The sequence below is a fragment of the Schistocerca gregaria genome, chromosome 2 (genome assembly GCF_023897955.1).
Source record: "Schistocerca gregaria isolate iqSchGreg1 chromosome 2, iqSchGreg1.2, whole genome shotgun sequence".
Taxonomy (NCBI): Eukaryota; Metazoa; Arthropoda; class Insecta; order Orthoptera; family Acrididae; genus Schistocerca; species Schistocerca gregaria.
The window spans coordinates 929397170-929421349 of NC_064921.1; positions in this window are offsets into that span (position 1 = coordinate 929397170).

The window sequence follows — 24180 nt, forward strand, 5'->3', positions numbered from 1 at the left end:
ACCTCGTGCTGAATTTTTTCTTCTGCTGTCCAGTCTACTCACTTCCCCTATTAAAACTGAGTGATGTTCCTCTACTTGAAAAGCTGTAGTAGAACCAGTAGTGCTATATGAGGCCAATGTGCGCACCAACTGTTTTTATATATCAGGATAAACGAGAAATTAATTAAAAGATAATTTTGTGAGTGAAAATTTCAATATATGGTCACATGTTTGATCCAAAGAACACTGTCAAGCCCATGCTAATCTTAAGTTACAGTTCTGTCAATCACACTCACTCATAATAGCCAGCTTATGCTAACTTACCAAATCTGTTATCAAAAGGATTATCAAATGGATTGTCTATGACAGAATGGTTGCTCCATTATTAAACAATTTGACCACTACAAGTGTTCAGTTTGTGTCACACCTTGTATAATGCATCACGTGGATCTTGGTTATTTAAAAGCCACAGCTTGCATATTAAAATTGGAATTTCATGTGTACGTCTTTTCCATATGTTTGCATCCACTTTTGAGGCACTTCACAGTCAAGCTCCTTATATCCACATCCAAATATGATCACGGCTGAGACCTGAACTGCACTTAGGCTTCACAAAGCTAGGCTTCACAATGCAATTCTCTTCGCTCACACAATATGCAGGAATGTACTGTCCAGTGATTGACTGATATTCGTTATAACCCATCCACTATTAGTTTAAACCTTGCAGTCCAGTGTCTTTTACTTTTGACCCATCCCAACTTAAAAGCCTTTATGAACAATTTATCAAAAGAAGAAATCTGTGAAATATCAAAATAACTCCCTCTTTAAATAACAGAATTATCATAATATGTATGTTGTTTTCTCAGTTAGATGTTATGAAACAGTCAAGTACAGATGAGGCATATAGTATATCTGCATCAATTTATGTGATGAACTTTGAGAGGTGTTTTCCAAAGAAACTGACCAGAATCAAGTCTACTCAACACATAAAGTCAAGTTCTTGGATGACTCTTGGCATTAAGAAATCATATGAAAATATGAAAAAACTGAATTCAGAGTTGAGGGAGTGTACAGATGCTGATTTTATAGAATATGTAAAGAGGTATAGGAAAATATACCGCAGAGTAATTGCAAAAGCAAAGTTATTAAGTAATAATATGGAAATAAAACAGTCCAGATATAAAACTAAAATAGCATGGGAAATTCTGAAAAAAGAAACTGGGGTACCTTTCAAAGACAAGGAAATTATTCCAAAAGATGATGAGAATAAAATGGTAGATAAATATGCCATGCCTAATTATATAAATAATTACTTTTTAAATGTATCCCAGACATTAAGCAGGAATTTTGGAGAGAAGATTAAGATGGAAGCACCCGAGGCAGCCAGCAGTATGATGGCAGTTCCAACAAACGAAAAGGAAGTTTTAAAAGTGATTAACAGTCTCAAGTCCAAGATGTCAGCTGGAGTAGATGAGGTGCCAATAATATTAGTAAAGAAAACAGCTAATCAGATAGCGAAACCATTGGTGCACATAGCAAACTTGTCAATGGCTGAGGGTGTGTTTCCACCAAAACTGAAAATTTCTAAAGTCATTCCCCTGTTGAAAAACAGTGATAAACTGAAAATAGAAAACTACAGACCTGTCTCACTCCTCCCAACTTTCTCTAAAGCTTTAGAGATACTATTGAAATATAGAGTCACACATCTTAATATGCACAATCTGATAAACAGCAAACAGCTGTACTAGAATACACAAAAGAAATAATCACTAAATTGGAAGAGGAAAAAAGTGTAGTTGAGATAAATCTAGATCTGTCAAAAGCCTTTGACACTGTTGACCACAGCATACTTTTGAAAAAGCTTGAAGCTGTAGGTATCAGAGGACTGGTAAAAAAGTGGTTTGAGTCTTATCTAGAAAAGAGGATGCAGGTGGTTGAAATTACAGAATTACAGCACTAAATATTAATCAAAAATTAAACTAAGATCAGATCCAAGGGAGGTCACAGTAGGAGTACCCCAAGGAAGTGTATTAGGCCCCTTGCTGTTCCTCGTTTACATTAATGATATTCAAGTGTCAGAGAGAAAAGCTAGAATCATGTTATTTGCTGATGATACTAGTTTAATAGTTAGTGATATGAAGCAGTCATTGCACAGTACTGTGGACCATGTCCTACAAAAATGGTTTGGTGCTAACAAGCTAACACTGAATGCAAAACAAAACACTAATTATGTGCAACATGGAAAAAGAAGTGATCAGGACGACCTAAATCCCACCATGGTGGGCAAACAACTTGAAAGAGTACAGTGTGCAAAATTCCTGGGTATGCACATTGATGAGAAAATTAATTGGAAGGACCATGTGGTGAGCTTAGCACTAAAACTAAATTCAGCCTGTTTTGTGCTCAGAATAATTTCAAGAGTTTGCAGTAATGACTGTACCAGATTAGTTTGTTTTGGCTATTTTCAGTCCATTGCATCCCATGGGATAGTATTCTGGGGAAAAACAAATTGTCGTCTAAATGAGATTTTCAAATTACAAAAACGTGCTATTCGGATAATGACCCACAGCCCACCTCAAACACATTGTAGGCCCCTTTTTAAAGCATTGAAAATTTTAACAATTCCAACATTATACATTCTGAAATGTCTGTTGGTGATCAAAAGAAATCAGGACAAAATGAAAACCAATACAGTCTTCTATAATTACGATACACAGCAATGTAAAGATCTCCACATACAAGCTGTAACAAGGACCCGAAGCCAGAAATATTTATGTAATCAAGGCATCAAACTTTTTAATGCACTACCAAAACATATCAAAGAGCTGGAAAATGAGGATAAATTTAAAACTGTTATAAAGAACCACATGCTTGACAAATGTTATTACAGCATAAGTGAATATCTCTGCGCAACTGTATAACAATATATGTTTAAGTTAATGTGGCAAATGAAATTACATCAGTGCATAAGAAATTATGTTATAAAAAAACTTATTAGTTGTATATTGTATTAAACATAAGATAGATTAATATGAATTCATCACAGATACAAATTTTGTAAAGATATTATATAGTTGTTAAAATGTACCCTGACAAATCCTATATCACAAATTTGATCATTGGGATGATAATAAATAAATAAATAAACTACTTTTAGCTAGCTACTGGATCAGAGCACATGTCATGGGAGGCATGATTCATCTGTGAAGATTGTCTGCCTGCTGCCATCTGTTACAGAGGTGCAATGGAAGGTGCTAAGCCTCACACCTGCTATAAGCATAAAAAAATTTTAAAACAAAGTTTTGAGAATTATACTAAAGCATAACTATTTTTATACTTTTAATAGTTTTCCAACAGCAAACTTAATAAACAAAGATACATAATTATTGCTCTGAACTTGGTAGCTCTGAAGGTAACCTAGTCGTTTATTCTGCAAAAAATCATTTTCCCTCAGAGTCTGTACAAAATCATAAATCATACAAATTCTTTTTCAAAGCAACAAATTAACTCCTGTTTTGAGAGCAGTTCTGGTTATTTACAGCATGTAGCTAAACACTGAATTTATGTTTTCTTTGGATTTGTAAATCTTTGTTCATTTATACTCTCTGCAATTTTTTTTCACTTTACCTCTAAGTTGTTCTACACATTTCTTTCAGTAATGCACCTGTGTGCAGTTGTAGTTCCATTCTTACCTTATATATAGTATATTGTTTTTCTTCCAAATGTAGGTCACTAGTGAAGTGCCATATATAAGGTAGGAATGGAACTATAACTATACACAGATGCATTACTGTGAGAAATGTGAGGAAAAACTTAGAGGTGAAAAAAAAATTACAGAGAGTAGAAATGAACAAAGATTTAGAAATTAAAAGAAAACATAGATTCATTGTGTAACTTGGTTGGTATTTCATCTGATATTGTGTCTGTACAACATTACTACAGTCTTGATTTTGGATACAACAACTTGCCAATTGCTATCCTGAAAGTCAGTCAACATCCCATAACATTGAGTGAGATGTTGGGCTCAGAAATAAAATGTTAGTGTTATCTATTGCAAAGTATTGGTGTAAGGTTTTCCAGGAAAAATAGTGCATAAAATTCTGTTGTAAAAGACAGAGCTTTTTGTTATTTATTTGTCTTCCACTGTCACACCACCTTATTTGTGTGGCACCCATAACACTCCGCCTCTGCTTAAAATACAGTCCAGGCTGCAGTTGCATGGCAGTTTACCTGAAATCTTAGTGTCATTTTAAATTATTTTATTGATTTTTCTCACTGAAAGTAAATGAACAGTTAATTTTTCTTTAATTGGAGCTCTGAAACTAGTTGAAAAATGATATTCGTAATGTAATTCAGTCAGCCAAAGGTTTGCTTACAAGCTCCAGAATTGTTATCAATGGAATTCTGCAAAGAAGATCGCTGGGTAATGCTTATACAAACAAAATAAACACTGGCATCAGGGAACAGTGTGACAAACTTGGTGTTGTATATGTTGACCCAAATAAATTTCTCGACAACAAATGTTTGAGTAGGGATGGCCTGCACCTAAACAGACTAGGTGCAATGACTTTCAGCAAAATGCTCCTGGACTTATGTAAAATTATAAAAAAATAAGGGAAACTAATATGGTCTGCAGGGGGTGACTGTCCAAGAATACCATATGTGAACAAAAAATGCGAGTGTAATCGTAATAAGGAAGTAGTTGAACCAACATAGAATGACATTAAAATGAAAAAAAGTGGGAATGCAAATAGTGTTAGCAAAAATTACTTAACAGTTGTTCACCAAAATATATGTTCCCTAGCAAATAAGACCCAACGGCTAGAAGTGGAGCTGGAGGCTACAGACTACTCAGTTGTTTGTCTCACTGAGCATTGGTGCAATCAGGCTGAAATTAAGCAATTAGTCTTGCAGTCTTGTAATTTAGCATGTGCATACTGTAGGACTTCTATGAAGTGTGGAGGGTGTTGTATTTATGTAAAACAAAATTATCAGCATAAGACCAGAAGCGATTTAGGTGTAATCAGTGAAGAGCAACAATTTGAACTGGTGGCAGTTGAAATCAGGGACCAATACAGGTGTAGGAATTTGATTATCTTATGTATATACAGATCTCCTAGTGGAGACTTCATCTTTTTCTCCAAACTTAATCATGTTCTTGACAAGAAATCCACTCCAAAGAACCACATTCTCATATGTGGAGACCTAAATGTAGATAAACTGAATCCTGACTCTACATGGGACTCATTAGAAAGTCTTACTCAAAGTTTCAATCTAGTTCCAATGGTTAACAGTGCAACCAGAATAACAAAATACTCAAAGACAGCTGTTGATCAGGTATTAACAGACTTAGGCAAATACAACTGTGAGGTGGTGATAGCAGAGCTAGGATTATCTGATCACTCAGGTCAAACCGTTAATATAAAAGTGGCTCCAGAAGAAACAAAGAAAATGCATATTTACAGACAAATTTTTTCTAAACAAAATAGATATGAGTTTGCCAAACAGATAGCAGGACAAACATGGGACTCAGTATAATCAGAGGTAGATGCAAATGAAAAATTCAAAAATTTCATGACATTGTTTAAATTAAATTTTGGAGAAATATTTCCTAAAGTATTATGTCCATTATCGACAGCAGGAAGAAACAAGTGGGTCACAAAAGGCATCAAAAAAATGTCTGAAACACTAAAGTACCTGAGCTCCATTAAACACAGCCAAACTAATCCTGCTTTCTCACTCTTTTATAAAAGATATAGGAAAACATATAGGAAAATATTGCTTGCAGCAAAGAGAGCTCACAACTCCAAACAGGTGCTCTCTGCTGAAAACAAAAATAGGCAGTATGGAAGATTGTGAAGCAGGAAACTGGTATCAGGAAAATGAATCTGTCAAACTTGAAAATAAAAGAGGAAGGGACTCTAACAAAAGACCCAATATATTTGGCAAACTATATAAATGATAATTTTAGTAGCATAGGAATAAAATTACAGGAAATTTTTCTAACAGCCCCTCAGATCAAAAAGCCAAATCATGGTGTATGACACTCAATGGTGTTATTCCCTACAACACAGGAGGAAGTCTATAAAACAGTCAGCAAACTGAAAAACAAAAACTCAGCTGGTCTGGATGAAGTCCCCACTTTTATAATTAAGGACTGTATCAAGAGCCTAATTCCACCTTTAGTTGATATTATAAAACAATTTTTCAAGCAGGGCTACTTCCAGACTATTTAAAATATGCGAAATTACCACCTCTCTTCAAAAAAGGTGATGCAGGAAAAATTGAAAATTATAGGCCAATTTCTCTACTCTCATGTTTTGCAAATATATTAGGAACTATTATGTAAGACAGGCTAATGAATTATTTAAATAAATACAACTTACTATCTGTTGACCAATTTGGATTTTGATCAGGGAAAAGCACAGAATCAGCAACAGCACACCTCACAAAACACATTCTAGAAGCATTAGATAAAGGGAACTACACAACAGGTATATTTCTTGATCTAACTAAAGTGTTTGATACAGTAGACCACAACATGTTGTTAAATAAGTTAGATGGACTGGGAATAAGGGGGCTTGTGAAAAAGTGGTTCCAGTCACATCTAAAAAATAGAAAACTGGTAACTGAAATCTCACATATTTCAAGTTTCTCTAACTATATTGTAAAGAATATTTCAGACCCAAATTATGTAAATATAGGTGTCCCACAGGGTAGTGTCATTGGCCCAATGTTATTCCCCATTTACATAAATGACTTCCCACAGGGCATCAACCATGGAAAAATAATATTGTTTGCAGATGACTCAAATGTTCTATACAGTGACAAATCACCAGATGCACTGAAAGAAAAAGCTGAACAAACACTAAACAGTGTAGGTGAGTGGGCATCCAATAATGAACTAACACTAAATTTAAACTCAGTAATAAGATGTTAGTTTTATTCATTGCAAAATATTGATGTAAGGTTTTCTGGAGAAAATGTGGATTAAATTCCATTGTAAAAGAAAGAGTTTTTTTTGTTATTTCCTTGTGTTACATTTTTTACCAAACCCCTACTCTGTGTTACATAAGTAATCCTACATTAAACAAAATTTGTTGCATGACAGGTTCTTTTTAATAATTTTTTTTAAATGTTTCTTTAGAGGTATCATTGATCTTTTTAGGCATTTTATAGTACACTTTTATTCCTTGATGGAAGATGAAGTTTTGAGTTTTATGTTTATTCTTTGTCAGTAAATTTAAATTCACTCTAGATCATCTTCCATGGACATTGACAGAGTATTTAACCAAGTTTTTTATTTGCATAGCTGATTGATCACTGTACTCATAGAGTGTAATTAAAATCCACATTGTTTTGAGCAGATCTTAACAGTAGGCCTAGTTAGTTATTAGTATGATGTTATTCTGTAGTTTGAAAACTGTTTTCAAATTTTGTTATTTGTTTCCCAGGAAACGATTCATAGGTAAAAAAGGAGTATACTAGTAGTATGTAACTAAAAGGCACTGGATGTCGTGCACTGATGTTAAAACTTGAAAGTTATAACATGCTGATTCAGTTTGCTATCTCTGTTGTGTTTTCACCACTTCAGCTGACAATCAATATTCATTCCTAGACATTTTGTGTTTGTTAGAAAATTTATAGAGGTACCATCCACATTAAATTTATCAATGTCATTTTGCTTTTACAAACTGAAATTCATGATATTTCAATGTAACTTTATTTCTTATTGACCATAAACTTCAATTGGGATTTTATTTGAGGAGTTGTCTTGTTTTTTAAGTAACTGTAATGTAAAGAGAATTTTCCTCCTGACTAAAATTATTGGGAAAGTCATTGATGTGTGTCAAGAACTATTTATCTTGAAACTTCCTGGCAGATTAAAACTGTGTGCCGTTCTGAGACTCGAACTTAGGACCTTTGCCTCTCATTCTACAGTCAAGTGATTTACAATATAATGAATTACAGAATAACATCTAAACTTTATACAGGTAATGTGCAGGGTGTTTCAAAAATGACCGGTATATTTGAAATGGCAATAAAAACTAAATGAGCAGCGACAGAAATACACCGTTTGTTGCAATATGCTTGGAACAACAGTACATTTTCAGGCAGACAAACTTTTCGAAATTACAGTAGTTACAATTGTCAACAACAGATGGCGCTGCGGTCTGGGAAACTCTATAGTACGATATTTTCCACATATCCACCATGCGTAGCGATAATATGGCGTAGTCTCTGAATGAAATTACCCGAAACCTTTGACAACGTGTCTGGCGGAATGGCTTCACATGCAGATGAGATGTACTGCTTCAGCTGTTCAATTGTTTCTGGATTCTGGCGGTACTCCTGGTCTTTCAAGTGTCCCCACAGAAAGAAGTTACAGGGGTTCATGTCTGGCGAATAGGGAGGCCAATCCACGCTGCCTCCTGTATGTTTTGGATAGCCCAAAGCAATCACACGATCATCGAAATATTAATTCAGGAAATTAAAGACGGCGGCCGTGCTATGTGGCCGGGCACCATTTTGCATAAACCGTGAGGTGTTCGCAGTGTCGTCTGAGGCAGTTTGTACCGCCACAAATTCATGAAGAATGTCCAGATAGCGTGATGCAGTAATCATTTTGGATCTGAAAAATGGGCCAATGATTCCTTTGGAAGAAATGGCGGCCCGGACCAGTACTTTTTGAGGATGCAGGGACAATGGGACTGCAACATGGTGCTTTTCGGTTCCCCATATGTGCCAGTTCTGTTTATTGACGAAGCCGTCCAGGTAAAAATAAGCTTCGTCAGTAAACCAAATGCTGCTCACATGCATATCTCCGTCATCAATCCTGTGCACTATATCGTTAGCGAATGTCTCTCGTGCAGCAATGGTAGTGGTGCTGAGGGGTTGCCGCATTTGAATTTTGTATGGATAAAGGTGTAAACTCTGGCGCATGAGATGATATGTGGACGTTGGCGTCATTTGGACCGCAGCTCCAACACGGCGAACGGAAACCCGAGGCCGCTGTTGGATCACCTGCTGCACTAGCTGCGTGTTGCCCTCTGTGGTTGCGCGGTCACCCTACCTTTCCAGCACGTTCATCCGTCACGTTCCCAGATCCTTTATTGTATCGCTTTTCGGTCCTTTGGTTACATTAAACCACCATTGAAAACTTCGTCTTGTTGCAACAACACTGTGTTCTAGGTGGTGGAATTCCAACACCAGAAAAATCCTCTGTTCTAAGGAATAAACCATGTTGTCCACAGTACACTTACACGTTGTGAACAGCACACGCTTACAGCAGAAAGACGACGTACAGAATGGCGCACCCACAGACTGCGTTGTCTTCTATATCTTTCACATCACTTGCAGTGCCATCTGTTGTTGAAAATTGTAACTACTGTAATTTCAAAAGTTTGTCCGCCTGAAAATGTACTGTTGTCCCAAGCATATTGCAACAAACGGTGTATTTCTATTGCTGCTCGTTTAGTTTTTATTGCCGTTTCAAATATGCCGGTCATTTTTGAAACACCCTGTATATAGACTATGTCATGTTCACTGTGTCCATTTGCTTTCTTCACAGTCAAAGAATTTTTGGACCGAGTATAGCGGGCATTTTTTAGGCCTTCAGCAATTTGTTTCTTGAAGTTGTCCAGCGGCAGGGTCTGTAATTCAACAGGTAGTTTGTTGAACATCCTCACAGCGATCACAGGAAAAATGTCTCTTGTTTTGTACAGTCGTCAGGTTGGTAGATTTATGTCTTCTTTGCTGCGGGTATTATGTTTATGGATGTTATGCCTCTTGCTGTAGGTGTCTAGGGTTTCCCTTATGTGTATGAGGCATAATAATACATAGTGGCTATAAACAGTCATTATTCCCAATGTTCTGAATAATGGTCTGCAGTATTCCTGGCTGCTGCTCTCTGTAATAATTCTTGTTGCCTTCTTTTGCAGTAGCAGCACAGCCTTGCAGCCTGCTGAATGACCCCATAGATGTAATCCATACAAAATGTGTCTAGAGAATAAAGCTTAGTAGACAGTTAACAGAATCTGGTCTGTAATCACTTTTTTTTAATCTTCGTAGGTGGTATATTACACTAGAGAGTTTCTTTCATACATGCACAGTGTGTCCATTCCATGAGAGTTTGTGGTCTGTGGTGAAGCCTAACAGTTTCACAGATTCTATATGGTCAGAGTATGTGTTTTTTCCAAGGCTGCATACCATATGCTGGGTTTTTTTCTTCGTTTACTTTCATCTTGTTGGAAATGAACCATTTTTTTAGTGTTTTAAACTGTACATCAAACTTCATGACTGCTTGGGCAGAATTTTCCCCTTTGGCAATAAGAGTGGTGTCATCCACAAATTGTAGTGTCTTACCAACTTCACTTAGATCATTTACAAAAATGAGGAAGAGGAGTGGGACTATGACCAAATCTTGTGGCACGCCATGTTCTACCTTCTGTTCCTGGGATGTTGCTCCTTGGATTGAAACAATTTGCCTTCTGTTTTCCAAGTAAGACTGAAGTGTTGCTAGGGCTGTACCTCCCACACCATGACGTTTTAGTTTTTTGAGCAGTATCTTGTGGTGGATGCAGTTGAAACCTTTGCTTAGATCACGCAGTGTGAGTGCCACAAACTCTCTCTCCTTGAATGCCTGCACTACTTTGCTTAATAAGTCTAATGCTGCAGTGGTGCAGGACCTTTCCTTCCAGAACCGATGTTGTGCATCTTTGAAGAGACTGTTTTCTTCAAAATAAGTTCTGATCTTTCGTGATGGAGTCCATCACTTTTGCTAGTATATGAATGATTGATATTGGCCTAAAACTTGACACATTATCTAGGTTTCTTTTTTTGTAAACTGGTACTGTTCTTGCAAGTTTCTAGAAATCTGGGAAAACTCTTGCAGACAGGCAGTTGTTTATAGCTGTTACTAATGGCTGTGCTATTTCTCCAATAATTTTCTTTAGGACTGTACAGGACATCCCTATCTTGACTCTCCAAAGTTTTTTACTATTTTCCCTATGTCATTTGCATGCACTTTTTTCCATGTTTCAAATTTACTGTGAGTTTTATTTGGTAAGTAAATAGCAGGATCTATAACCGAGTCTGGGATTTCAGCAACAGTGTTTTCTCTAACTTTGATAAAGTAGTCATTGAAGTCATTAGGACTGTAGGCATTAGAAGAGGAAGTATGCTTCTTCCTATGTTCATTTACTTGAGTCCAGGCTGCTTTGCATGGATTATAGCCTTCTCTTATGAATCTATCATTCTGCTTCCTTTTAGCTTCTTCTACTTTTTTTGTAAAATGTCTTTGCCTCTAAGTAATTACTGTGTAACAGTTGTTTACTATTTGGATCTGTGGCTGCTTTGGCATGTTAGAACAATGATTTTTAGATTGGCTAGCTCAGGTGTGTACCATGTTTTTGCATTTACTATTTTCTGTTTTCCTTGTGCTTTACCTGTGTGGCTTTTGTTTGGTATCAGTGGAAACATCTCATCAAGTTTGGTTTTTAGTGTCTGGAAAAGAACATTTGAGGCATCATTGGGTTTTGGTTCTGTCATTAATTACTGCCAGTGAGGCATTGAGGCTGGACAGTGAGGCATTGAAAGTGTCTAGTTTTTCTTTTGGCACTATTCTTCTGTGAAACACATAATTTGATTGCCATGTATTTGTCTGTTGGTTACCCAGATTCTTTGTAATGCACTGTTGTCTGCTATCATTGCATCAACTACATTTATTTTGTGACTCCAGGTATCCATATTTGTAATAATGATGTTGAGGGAGGCATCAACTGTAGTTAGAAGTCTGTTTGCTTTAAAGAGACCATAAATATTTACTAAATTCAAGAATGCTCTCTCTTTTGTATTGTTTTCACCTATGTGTACATTAAGATCAGCACACAGTGCAATTTTTGGTTTAAGGTGTGTTAGGTGATGTAAACAACTTTCCAAGTTAGTAATAAAGTTTCCGAAATTTCCATTTGGTGAACGGTACACTGAAACAATAATCATATTCACACCTACTAGTTCTAAGGCAGCCAGTTCTAAATCCATATCCGAGCAGTAATTTCTCAGGTCCACATCCCTAAAATTGAGACTTTTATTGGCATAAACAGACACGCCTTCATGAGTGGTAGTTTCTTGATACCACAAGCTCACCATCTCTAGGTATTCAATGCATCTGTAATTTTCACCCTCTTCTTTATCAAGCCAGTGCTCACATACACATATCACATCTGGCTTTGCATCTTCTATAAATATAGATAACAGATCACATTGTATTTGTAGATATTGAACATTTACACTAGCTAAAACTATGGGTACATTATTTTGATTCAGTTTTGTTGACCTGCAGTTGCAATAGTAGGCTCTATTGTACTGGTGCCTTGAATGTTCTCCTGAATAAAAATGGCATAATACTACATTCTTAGGCCATATAGAACTGTTCCTTACTTTTTCCTTTAGCTCAAAGTCAACACCAATTTTGAAACTGCTGTTTAGACATTTTATAGCTAGTTTTTCTACTTGAAAATTATTGAAGTCAGGGAAGGTTTTACATAGGAAACTGATTACATTATCAGTTCTTGTGCTGTTTCTAGCTTTTCTCAGGTGAAACCAAGCCTTTTTTTTCTCTGTACAGTTCTTCTTATTTTTCGCCTTTGCCTGTTTCTAACATAGAATTTTCTAGCTGGTGGTGTAGCAGATATTTGAAGAATGGGTATTTCGAGGTTTTCATTTTGTCTAGAGCTCTGAGATGTGGTTTTATAAGGCTGTACTCTGTAGGTGGAGTTTTTTGATTGGTAGGCATGGGTGGATTGTTTGGGTTATCAAAGTGTACTTTCTTTCCTTTTTTTGTGACAAACTTGTTGCCAATCAGTTTGGATATCACAAAAATGTTCATTTACTGAATATTTCTCTGTGTTTCTCACAATGTTTTTATTGTTTATTTTTTGTTGCATTATTTCTCAAATGCTCTGTGAGTTTATAGGCTCACTCAGTGTTTCCCCAGTAACTGATGTGAATAAGCCATTTATTATGTTTGTTAAGGGAGCCTGTATGCTGTGTATGCACTGATTTCAGCACACAGACTGTTACTTCATCAAGTCCTGTTGACTTTTAATGTTTTAGTATTTGTAGAGTTTTATTGACTTCATGCTCTTCGGGTATTTGGTGTAAGAGAATAATTGCATTTGGTGCATAACTATCTACAAGTGGTAAATTTGTTTTTGGGAATTTTTGTTGTAATTTTGAAAATACTGGTTCACAGAGTTTGCTACCTATCTATTAGCTGTGCATTGTTGTACTTTTGTTGGTCTCTCTCTCTCTCTCTCTCTCTCTCTCTCTCTCTCTCTCTCTCTCTCTTTTTCCCATTTTATGCCATTCCAGATGGCTTTGTTTTTATATATTCTCTACTTCATATGATATTTAGTCATTAGATGATTGTGTGAAAAGAGGCAAATGGTCCTTTTGTTGTAACACACTCAAGTCTCTAGAAGCTTGCTGAATAGAATGTACACCAACTATTGAACATAGACAGTGCCTGCATACATTCTTGTGTTGTTATGTTTTGGAAATGATCATATTTAGGTGACATGGCATGCAGTGAACGCATGTCACCTGGTAAGTGACCAGAGGAGTCTTACATGATTGTATCTTCACTATTGTAGGTTTTGTCAGTTGTGGCATTAAAAAGACAACTGTGGTGAGAAGATGTTCTAATGTTCCCACATTGGTTATTCTCTCAAAGTTTTGATTTTATATTGAGCAGCTAATGCTAAATATTATACTGCTCCCCTTTTTGTCAATTGTGATGGTAGAGAGCAAGTCAACAAGTATTTAGCACAATATTCATTTGCATACATAAGTACAATTCATTGCTGATATAAGTGTCATGTGTGCTCCAAGTGTAACACAACTATCTTTGACAGTATGTTGATACTACGAGAATGTTACCAATAAAACAGTGATTCAGAATGTAAAGTTGAATATCAAATTGACAATTCAGAATACTAAATAATTACTTTGTTTTCTTCCGAAGTTGCTCCCTTGGATGTTCGGTTTTGATGTTTATTCCAGGCTGATACTCCAACGGGGGCTGGTAATGCATGGAGCATACACAAACATCTACACAGGTACTTCCTCTCACAAAGTTATTGTGGCCACTGTCACATCTTGAAGAGATGTGTTGTCCATTGATATCACTCACCACATGAAAAATAAATAATAAAAATACACAGTAGTTGTGCTTTCCTATATAGCAATTTCTTATATTTTTTTATTGTTTGTATCATTCATCAGAAAGCTGAACATTGGGTTACACATCACTTTTCCAGAGTGCTATGTAGTGCCATAGCATTTTGTTAGGTTTTACAATGGGATCAATTGCAATGGTATAGCTCTTGAGGTATAGCCAGTGGTCTGGAATTATCATATGATTTGACAAGCATATTGCAAAGATTTGGTGGATAAAGGAAGGAAACTCAGGATTCCATGGGGAGGGCAAAATGTAGAAATGAAATCATTGCAAGGTAAGACCTGAGATAGGCCTGGTTATCTTATCCAATGCTTACTCAATCCATGAAAACTGAAGGAGCTACTTGTTTAAAAAGTTTTTCTGTTAATTTCAGCTTTTGTCCTTTCCTATTCATTTCCTGCCATGTGACAAGTATTTTGTTTCCTTTATACAATGATTTGTATACAAAATGAACAATAGCTCATACAATAGTTTTTACAGTCCACAGGGCAGAAAATTTCGGTCAATGAGTGAACTAGTCTCCCATCTTAAAGAAACTGATGAGATGTTCCAAAAAAGCAAATTTGAATTTTCATTTCACAACTATAAGAGAGCAGGTAAACCAATGGAAAAAGATTGTAGAGCAGAAGAAGCCGCATCTCAAAGACAATTGTCTTCTGTCAGGTATGTGCTTTTGTTATTTGCTTATTATTTCAATATTTGTTTGTTAAACCTATTTATAACTTGTCCAGCTTTTATTTTCTGTTCTTCTTGTTATCAGCCTTTCTTCTGTCTTCTCTCAAAAGTTTTCTGTTGAGACCCTTGGCACATGAGACTGTTTATTGTGTAGTCACACTATTATTTGTTTTCTTACTCCAGTACGCGTTTTATGTCTCTTTCTGCATGATATTCTTCCCTCATTCAGACAACATTTTGTATCTCATTCCTTAAAGCAACACAGAAAAAAGCGCATCTGGATCACTATCCAGTACTTTGTACAATAATGTGTATAGTTAATTTGTCCTTTAGGTAATATTTACAATGCATGTAGTTTATTGACTAATAGTATTATATATAAAGTAGTGTAGCAGTCTTACAAGGAAGTTACCTACTAAATTTATAAATCTGTCTCTAGAACTTGTGAATCATTTTGCTGAGATACTGTTATACTGTCATGTTGAAACCACAATCAATTCAAAACTGTTGGTGAAGTACAACACTTAGAACTGAAAGCATGTCTGTTATTGACAGCAATGTACGGCTAGTCAAAACCAACTTCCTGGATGGAGAGAGCAACTATTTATACAAACATTGAATATTCCAGAATGTACAAACTAACGTTACTTCAAGAACCTGAATGTTATAGTCTGTATGTGAGCCAGTACGCTTGCTTCTTCATTCCTGGTGATGAGGTGTTTCACATAGTCATATCCATTATCATTTAAACTTTGTGATTGTAGAGCAGGAAGAACAGTGTGAAGCATGTATTGCTTCGTTTCCCTGTGTTACTACAAATGTCGCAATGGGCAATATTGTATTCCAAGCTCTCTATTTGATATCATTGTACATCAGGAGTATCTGCTAATTTCTCATTAAAGCATTCTGTGAGCCTGTTTGCCTGTGGATGGTAGTCACTTCGGTGAAGTCAAGATGTGAAATTACCTCTGATACCAATCTTGACATGAAAACTTTTTCACATTCAGAGACCATCAGTCAGTGTGATCTATGCCATGAAATGTTAGCTTTTATAAGAAGTTTTTTTTTTAAATTTCTGGAGCTTTGTCAATTGATTCAACTTTGATGACAGCATAGCAGGCTATGTCAGTTCCAGTTCATTGGAATAGCACTGCAGCTTAAAGGACTGGTACTAGATTCCGTGTAGGCATGCTTCCATTGTTGGTGTTCCTTACAGTGGATCGTGTAGTGTCTAACAGATTGATAGAGAATTTACCAGTGATACCTGTATCTGATTAAGTACAGAGTCTTCACGAGTCCCTGGTGACCAGATGTTGGAGTATTGTGGAAATACTTCAGGATAACAGGCCATAGATGAGCTGGAATAATGAGCAACCATTTCTGCATAATAAAGTTTCTGTTACATAAAGTTTCTGTTATAAAGTTTCTGTTAAATACAGAAATAAAGTTTCTGTTATATAGTGCTCTGTTTGTAAACTGACCAGTTATTGCTTCCTCAAGGCTTCTGTGATTTTCAGCATTGGTGGATCTCTCTTCTGTTCAGCAGTGATGACTGCAATTTCATCCATGCTGCCATGTGTTGCCACAGGATTCCTGGATAGGCAGTCAGCATTCTCCTGTTTGTGTGTGCTTCTGTATGCCACTGTGATGTAGTACTCTTGAAGCCTCAGTGTCAATCTTGCCAGCCTATCCTATGGATCCTTTGGGCTAGTCAGCTAGCACAGAAAATGGTGGTCTGTTACAACGATGAATAGTTTACAAATAAATACAGCCAGAACTTGTTGAAGGCTTAAAAAACTGCAAGACGCTCTTTCTCAGTCCTGGAGTAGTTAATCTCGGACTTGGGGACTACTCAGGAAGCATAAGCTTTTCAACACCATCCTGAATTTGCACTAGAACAACAAATATTCCATAACCACTAGCATTGGTGTGAAGTATCATCTTGACGTTCTTGTCATCCAATGCTTGGTCTGAAACATTAGCACCTCCTTAAGGACAAGAAGGGATCTTCCATGAACCTCAATCCAGGAAAATGAGGCTTCTCCCTGCAATAATTCTTGCATGAGATGTGCTTCGATACAGAAGTTATTTCTGGATCACTGTAGTATGAGCACATTCCAAGAAAAATCTCACATCATGAATATTCTGGGTAGTGGGAAAATCTGTGATTGCTTTCATTTTCTCTGGATCAGGGCAGACTCCTTTGCCATTCCCTAGATGACCCAAGATTTTTATTTATTGGGTGGCAAAGAGGTACTTTTTTCCAGATTCAGGCAGAGGCCCTCATTCTGAAAATGCTTGAGTGTGTGTGTCATCTGGCTTAGACATTTTTCAAATGTTTTAAAAAACAAGACAGTGTCATCCAGATAGCAAAGATGTGTTTTACATTCATGGTGCTTAAGCTGGTTGTTCATCATAGACACATCAAAAAAAAAATTTATGTCACCTTGGTTCCGAGAGTTCCAGAACCTGTACAGAAAATTGGAATAGAGATCAACATAAACATCATTTCCGCCCTTCTTATTGCTAATGAAAACCACACATTGCATGTCGTACCACCATACAGACCACCATAGAGACCTTCAGAGTTCGTGGTCCAGATTGCTGTACACACTGGTACCTCTAATACCCAGCAGCACATCCTCTTGCACTGCTGCATGCCTGTATTCATTCATGGCATACCATCCACAAGTTCATCAAGGCACTGTTGATCCTGATTGTCCCACTACTCAACAGTGATTCGACATAGATCCCTCAGAGTGGTTCGTTGGTCACATCATCCATAAACATCCCTTTTCAATATATACCAGGCATGTTCAATAGGGTTCATGTCTGGAGAACATGCTGGCCATTCTAGTCAAGCGGTGTCATTATTCTGAAGGAAGTCATTCACAAGATGTACACAATGGGGGCGCAAATTGTCGTCCATATATTGTACAGTCATTATAGCGTCTTTGATGACCACAAGCGGCATACATTGGCCCCGCATAATGCCACCCCAAAACAGCAGGTAACCTCCACCTTGCTGCACTCACTGGACAGTGTATCTAAGGCATTCAGCCTGACCGGCTTGCCTCCAAAAACATCTCCAACAATTGTCTCGTTGAAGGCATATGTGACACTCATCAGTGAATAGAACATGATGCCAATCTGGAGCGGTCCATTCGGCATGTTGTTGGGCCCACTTGTACTGTGCTGCATGGTGTTGTGGTTGCAAAGATGGAACTTGCCATGGGTGTCAGGAGTGAAACTGTGCATCATGCAGCCATAGCGCATAGTTTGAGTCGTAACATGATGTCCTGTGGCTGCATGAAAAGCATAATTCAACATTGTGACGTTGCTGTCAGGGTTCCTCCGAGCCATAATGCATAGGTAGCAGTCACCAACTGCAATAGAAGCCCTTGGGTGGCCTGAGTGAGGCATGTCATTGATAGTTCCTTTCTCTCTTATCTCCTCCTTGTCTGAACAACATCGCTTTGGTTCACTCTGAGATGCCTGGACACTTCCCTTGTTGAGAGCCCTTCATGGCACAAAGTAACAATGTGGATGTGATCGAACCATGGTATTGACTGTTAGGCATGGTTGAACTACAGACAACTTGACCCATGTACCTCCTTCCTGGTGTAATGACTGGAACTGTTCAGCTGTTGGGGACCCCCTCCGTCTAATAGGTGCTGCTCATGCATGGTTGTTTACATCTTTGGGCAAGTTAATTGACATATCTGAACAGTCAAAGGGACTGTGTCTGTGATAACAATATCCATAGTCAACGTCTTTCTTCAGGAGTTCTGGAAACCAGGGTGATGCAAAACGTTTTTTGATGTGTGCATTCAAATTTGGTTGGAGTGTCTCACAGTCCAAATAGCATAATGTTAAACTTATGGAGGCTCTCAGGAGTTAGGAAGATAGCCTGTACCCGTTCAGCCTTGTCAATCTTGATTTACCAGTAGCCTGTCAGCATGTCTGTATTTGCAAAATACGTTGCTTTTTTGAAGCAGAGTAGAGTGTCATCAGTGTATTGCAATGGACAGACAACTTCTACATGATATCATTCAGTCATCAGTGGTTGATCCAGAAACATAATTTGCCACACTTCTCTTTTACAAGTACCACAAGGGAGATCCAAGGACTCTCTAAAAGTTTAGTAATGTTATCTTGCCACATTGTCTCCATTTCATCCAAATTCAAGGATTGTTCAGCTGGGGACATTCTATATGAGCACTGATTAATTGGTTGGTGATCCTCAGTGTTGGTAATGTTTTCTACCATGGGCCACTTGGCGTGTCTTCCCTCCGCTCCAGATTTGAAACCATCTAAAAACTAATGTAGAATGACTATCACTCATCGATGTTGTTCCTCAGTCATACCAGATCCTATTGGTACAAGGTCACTCCAAAAGAAAAGCACACTATTTTTGTAAAAATACAGTTTTAATTCCGCATGTGTGAAAGTTTTACAGTTTGTAGATACATCCTTCCCGTTTGTTTTCAAACTTAGGTTAACTTGTTCCCAAGAGTGGCACTGTCACAGCATGTCTTCAAAATGGTGCTACACTTGACGTTCATCAGAAGCAATGTGCTGTCATAGAATTCCTGTGCTGTGAAAATGAGACAGTGGGAAACATCCACAAGAGGTTGGGAAAGGTGTATGGAGATGCTGCTGTTGATCGCAGTACAGTTAGTTGGTGGGCAAGCAGGTTACGTGATGACAGTGGGCACAGCAATAATGAGGATTGCCCTCGCAGTGGCAGGCCTCGTACTGCACACACTCCAGACAACGTGCAGAGAGTTAACGAATTGGTGACTGCTGACAGACGCATCACAGAGAAAGAATTGTCACGCTACATTGGGATAGGGGAAGGAAGTGTTTGCAGAATACTGAAAGTGTTGGTGTTAAAAAAAGTTTTGTGCCAGGTGGGTTCCCAGGATGTTGACAGTGGCTCACAAAGAAACAAGAAAAATGGTATGTGGCTAACGTTTGGAACAGCACGAGAATGGTGGACATGAATTTCTTGGAAGAATTGTGACGGGTGATGAAACATGGTTCCATCATTTTTCACAGAGATGAAGAGGCAATCAATGGAGTGGCATCATGCAAATTCATCCAAAAAAAATAATAATTTCAAAACCACACCATCTACTGGAAACGTTATTGCTACAATGTTTTTCGATTCCGAAGGATTCTTGCTTTTGGACATCATGCCAAGTGGAACCACCATAAATTCTGATTCATATGTGACAATACTGAGTCATGTTTGACCACATCGGCAAAACCATGATGTGTTGCTGTTGCACGACAATACACGGCCACATGTCAGTGAAAAAACCATGGAAGCAATCACAGAACTCGGATGGACAACTCTGAAACACCCGCCTTACAGTCCTGACCTGGCTTCATGTGACTATCGTCTCTTTAGGAAACTGAAAGACTCTCTTTGTGGAACAAGGTTTGAAGATGGTGACTCCCTTGTGCACTCTGCCAAACAGTGGCTCCAACAGGTTGGTCCAAAATTTTACCGCGCGGATATACAGAGGCTGGTTCCAAGATGGCATAAGGCAGTTGAGAGGGATGGAAATTATGTGGAGAAATAAAAATATTGTTCCTAAAGAATGTATCTACACACTGGAAAACTTTCAAACATGTAGCGTAAAAGATGGATTAAAAAAAGTAGTGTGCATTTCTTTTGGAGTGACCCTTGTAGTTCAATAGTAGCTTCCTCCCCTGTTTTGTATTTTGTAGTAGCAGAGCGTGATGCTTTGTCATCTTCAACAGTGACAGTAAGCTGCTCACCCTGGACTGGTTTGGCTGTCCTTGTACACATACCTTTAGTACTGAGTTGTTGCTACTCAGGGTGATTGGTGATACAAAGTTCTCCTTGACTACTTGCAATGATTATGATGAGGCTGGCATCTAGATCTCTTTTGTGAGCCTGATTAACTTTTTGCAATCAACAAAAGCTTTGCAGTTTAATTAAGCCCTTTGATTGATAGCTGGAATTCCTCTCATTGATGATGGACAGATTGGACTATTTTAAATATTTTATTATTATTTTATAATTATTATAATTTCATTATTTTGTAATTTTATAATAAATATTTCATAATTGCTAACATTATTTTGTTATTAAATTATTATAAATAATTTTGTCAGTAACTGATGATGGAGTCATAACATCTTCAACAGCAAACAACCACCTACAACAGTCTTTCTTATAGATTCATCAGTCTAGAGCTCTTATCTTCCACAGTCTATGACTGCTTGTGATGTCTGCAAGAAGTCCTAGCCAAGAATAGCATGGTAATTACAAATTCAAAGGACTGTGTTCTGTCATTCTTGCAATACCTGTTCCTGTCAGCTGGACATATTTCCCAATTACAGCTTCTAGCAAAATCACTTTCATATCACAAAATATAGTCTCCTTTAGCTAACAATGATAAGTACCTGGCATTGCAGAAAGGAAGTTCCTAAGTCAACTAGTTTCTGGATAGGTGGTGGTGGTGGTTGGGATGTTTAAGGTGGCCTAAATAGCTAAGGTCATCAGTCCCCCACTGGATAGGTTGGTGACTGATAATGACATCAATGACATTTCCCGACATCTTAATGACTGTTGTGCATGGAGTATTTTCATTGATGTGGCCTCACCTCCATAGATAGTCACTTCTTTTAGTTTTCCTAAAGTCAGGAGCTAGATGAGCAACTGATACCTCTTTTCTGGTGACAGGGAAAGGCACTGCATGTGATCTCATTTAGTTTATAGGAATGGGCTTCATTCCATAGGTCAACTATAACTACCTGCACTTGATTGGCATGAGTAGAAATGTGTTTGATGGCTGATGGAATAGAAACCACCAAAGACTCGCCTGATTTCTCTGCAGTAACATACAATGTTTCCAAGGGCATCCACAGTGTTTTGCCCTTTATCCTCTATTCTTCCATGGGGCCATGAGTTGGTTGGATGATAGGTTTCTTTTAAATTTTTTATTTATGAATTTGGCCAGCTATGGACCGCATACAACATAAGACTTATGGTGTTTCTTTTGCTTCGATTCTTCCCAGTACTTCTTCATTTTCTCACCAACTGCTCATCTCTGCTCATCTGTTCACACTCTCTTGGGTCGAGGTTTTGGCTCATCTTCTTCATAGTTTGCATTTTCTATCAGTAGCCTGAAGTGATTCCTGTCACGTATTATTTCTTCTATAACACCTATTTTGTTGGTGTCTTTCTTTACTGCTTCTATCCATCCTGCAGTTTTTTTCAGCTCACTAATGTAATTAAATATTTTCGTTGTACTCTGTGTTTCTTCCATTCTTTTTAAATGTCCATAAAATTTTAGCTGTCTCTTCCTCATTGTATCTGTGATCTTTTCTGTATTTTTGTATAAGCCTTCACTTTTCCTTTTAATCCACCTATTTTCCTTGTTTTTCTCAGGACCTAGAATTTTTCTTAGTATTTTCCTCTCTCTTTTTTTCTAGTTCTCTTAATTCGCCTTTCTTATTCAATGTTAGGCACTCTGATCCATACATTGCTTGTGTCCTAATAACTGAATTATAATGTTTAATCTTTGCTTGTATAGATATTGATTTCTTATTGTAGTAGTTTTGTGTTAATTTATATGCAAATTCTAATTTTTTATTCTTTCTTTATTTGTTGTATCATCCAGTCTATTGGCTTGGATCCTCTCCCCCAGGTATTTGAATACATCAACTCTCTCAATTTTTCCATACTTCGTTTTCATTAACTTTTCTGTATTATGTTTGTGTTCTATATATTCGGTTTTTTCATAGGATGTTTTTAGCCCAGTCTTTTCAGCAATCTCGTGTAACAGATCAAGCATAACTGTTGTGTCTGTTTGATTTTCAGTTGTCATTGCTATATCATCCGCAAAGACTAAACATTTCACTTCAAATTTGTTCTTTCCTGGGCCCATGCTTATACCCTTTGTGCCTCTGTTTTTTAGTGTGCTTTCCCATGTTTTTACTATTTTATCTAAAGCCAAGTTAAATTTAATTGGGGACAGTCCGTCTCCTTGTTAGACACCTGTTTTGATTTTGAATGGTTCAGAAATTTCGCCTTGAAACTTAATTCTTGATGTTGTATCTGTGAGCATTTGTTCAACAAGTCTTCTGGTGTTTTCATCCATCCCTGATTCATAAAGTGTCTGGAATAGTGTTTGTCTGTCAACTGAGTCGTAGACCTTCTTGAAGTCTATGAAAGTAACTACTGTATTTTATATAGCTCTCACTCTCAAAATTGTTTTTAAATTAAGAATCTGTTCTGCACATGATCTACCTTTTCTAAATCCTGCTTGATAATCTCCTATATCAGGTCCTGCTTGTTCCTCTATTCTATTTAAAAGTGCTTTAGAAAGTGTTTTGTATGTCACTGGTAACAAGTATATGCCCCTGTAGTTGTTGGTGTCTGTTTTATCTCCTTTTTTATGGAGATGATGGATCAAAGCTTGTTTCCAGGCGCTGGGTATGATTCCTTTTGTCCAAATGTCTTTAATTACTTTGTGAATTTTCTGCCATGCATATAAGCCCCCTAGTTTCCACATTTCTGCTTCTGTCCCCTTCTCACCTGGTGCTTTGTTATTCTCCAATGCTTTGATAATCTTTTCTATTTCTTCTACTGTAGGTGGTTCCGATGGTGGATTTTCATGTTATGGTTTTTGAAACTGTAATCTGTTATTAGGCTCTTCACAATTTAATACATTTTTAAAGTATTCAGCTAAAATTTGACAGTTATCTTTATTGCTTAGCCATTTTTCCATTTTTATCTTTAAAATGTGAATGGAATCATGTCAAAACTTCTCTGAAAGTCTTATAGAATTCTCTAGTGTTGTTTCTTTTAATGTCAGAATCCATTTCTTCTAATCTGTCTTTGTCATATTTTATTTTCTCTGATCTGATGATTTTTGTTGTCTTTTTGCTTTCTTCTTTAAACTCTTCCCAGTATTCGTGTTTCTTATTACTGTTCAATTTTTTCCATGCCTTTAGTCAATTGCCAGTTGCTTCATCAGACAGCTCATTCCACCATCTGTGATTTGGTATTCTTCGTGGGTGTCCCATTTCTTTAACTGACTCTAGCACTGCTTCTTTAATTTCTTTCCAATCATCCATTTTTCTTGTGTTTAGTATATCACAGAATTTGTCCTGATTTTGCATCAGAAATTTAGTGTTTACTCTTGGAAATCTTCTTGGTTTTGGTTTAGGTTTGTTCAGTTGGAACATGGCCTTATTTCAATTAGATAATGGTCTGAGTCTATGTTTAGACCCTTCCTCAC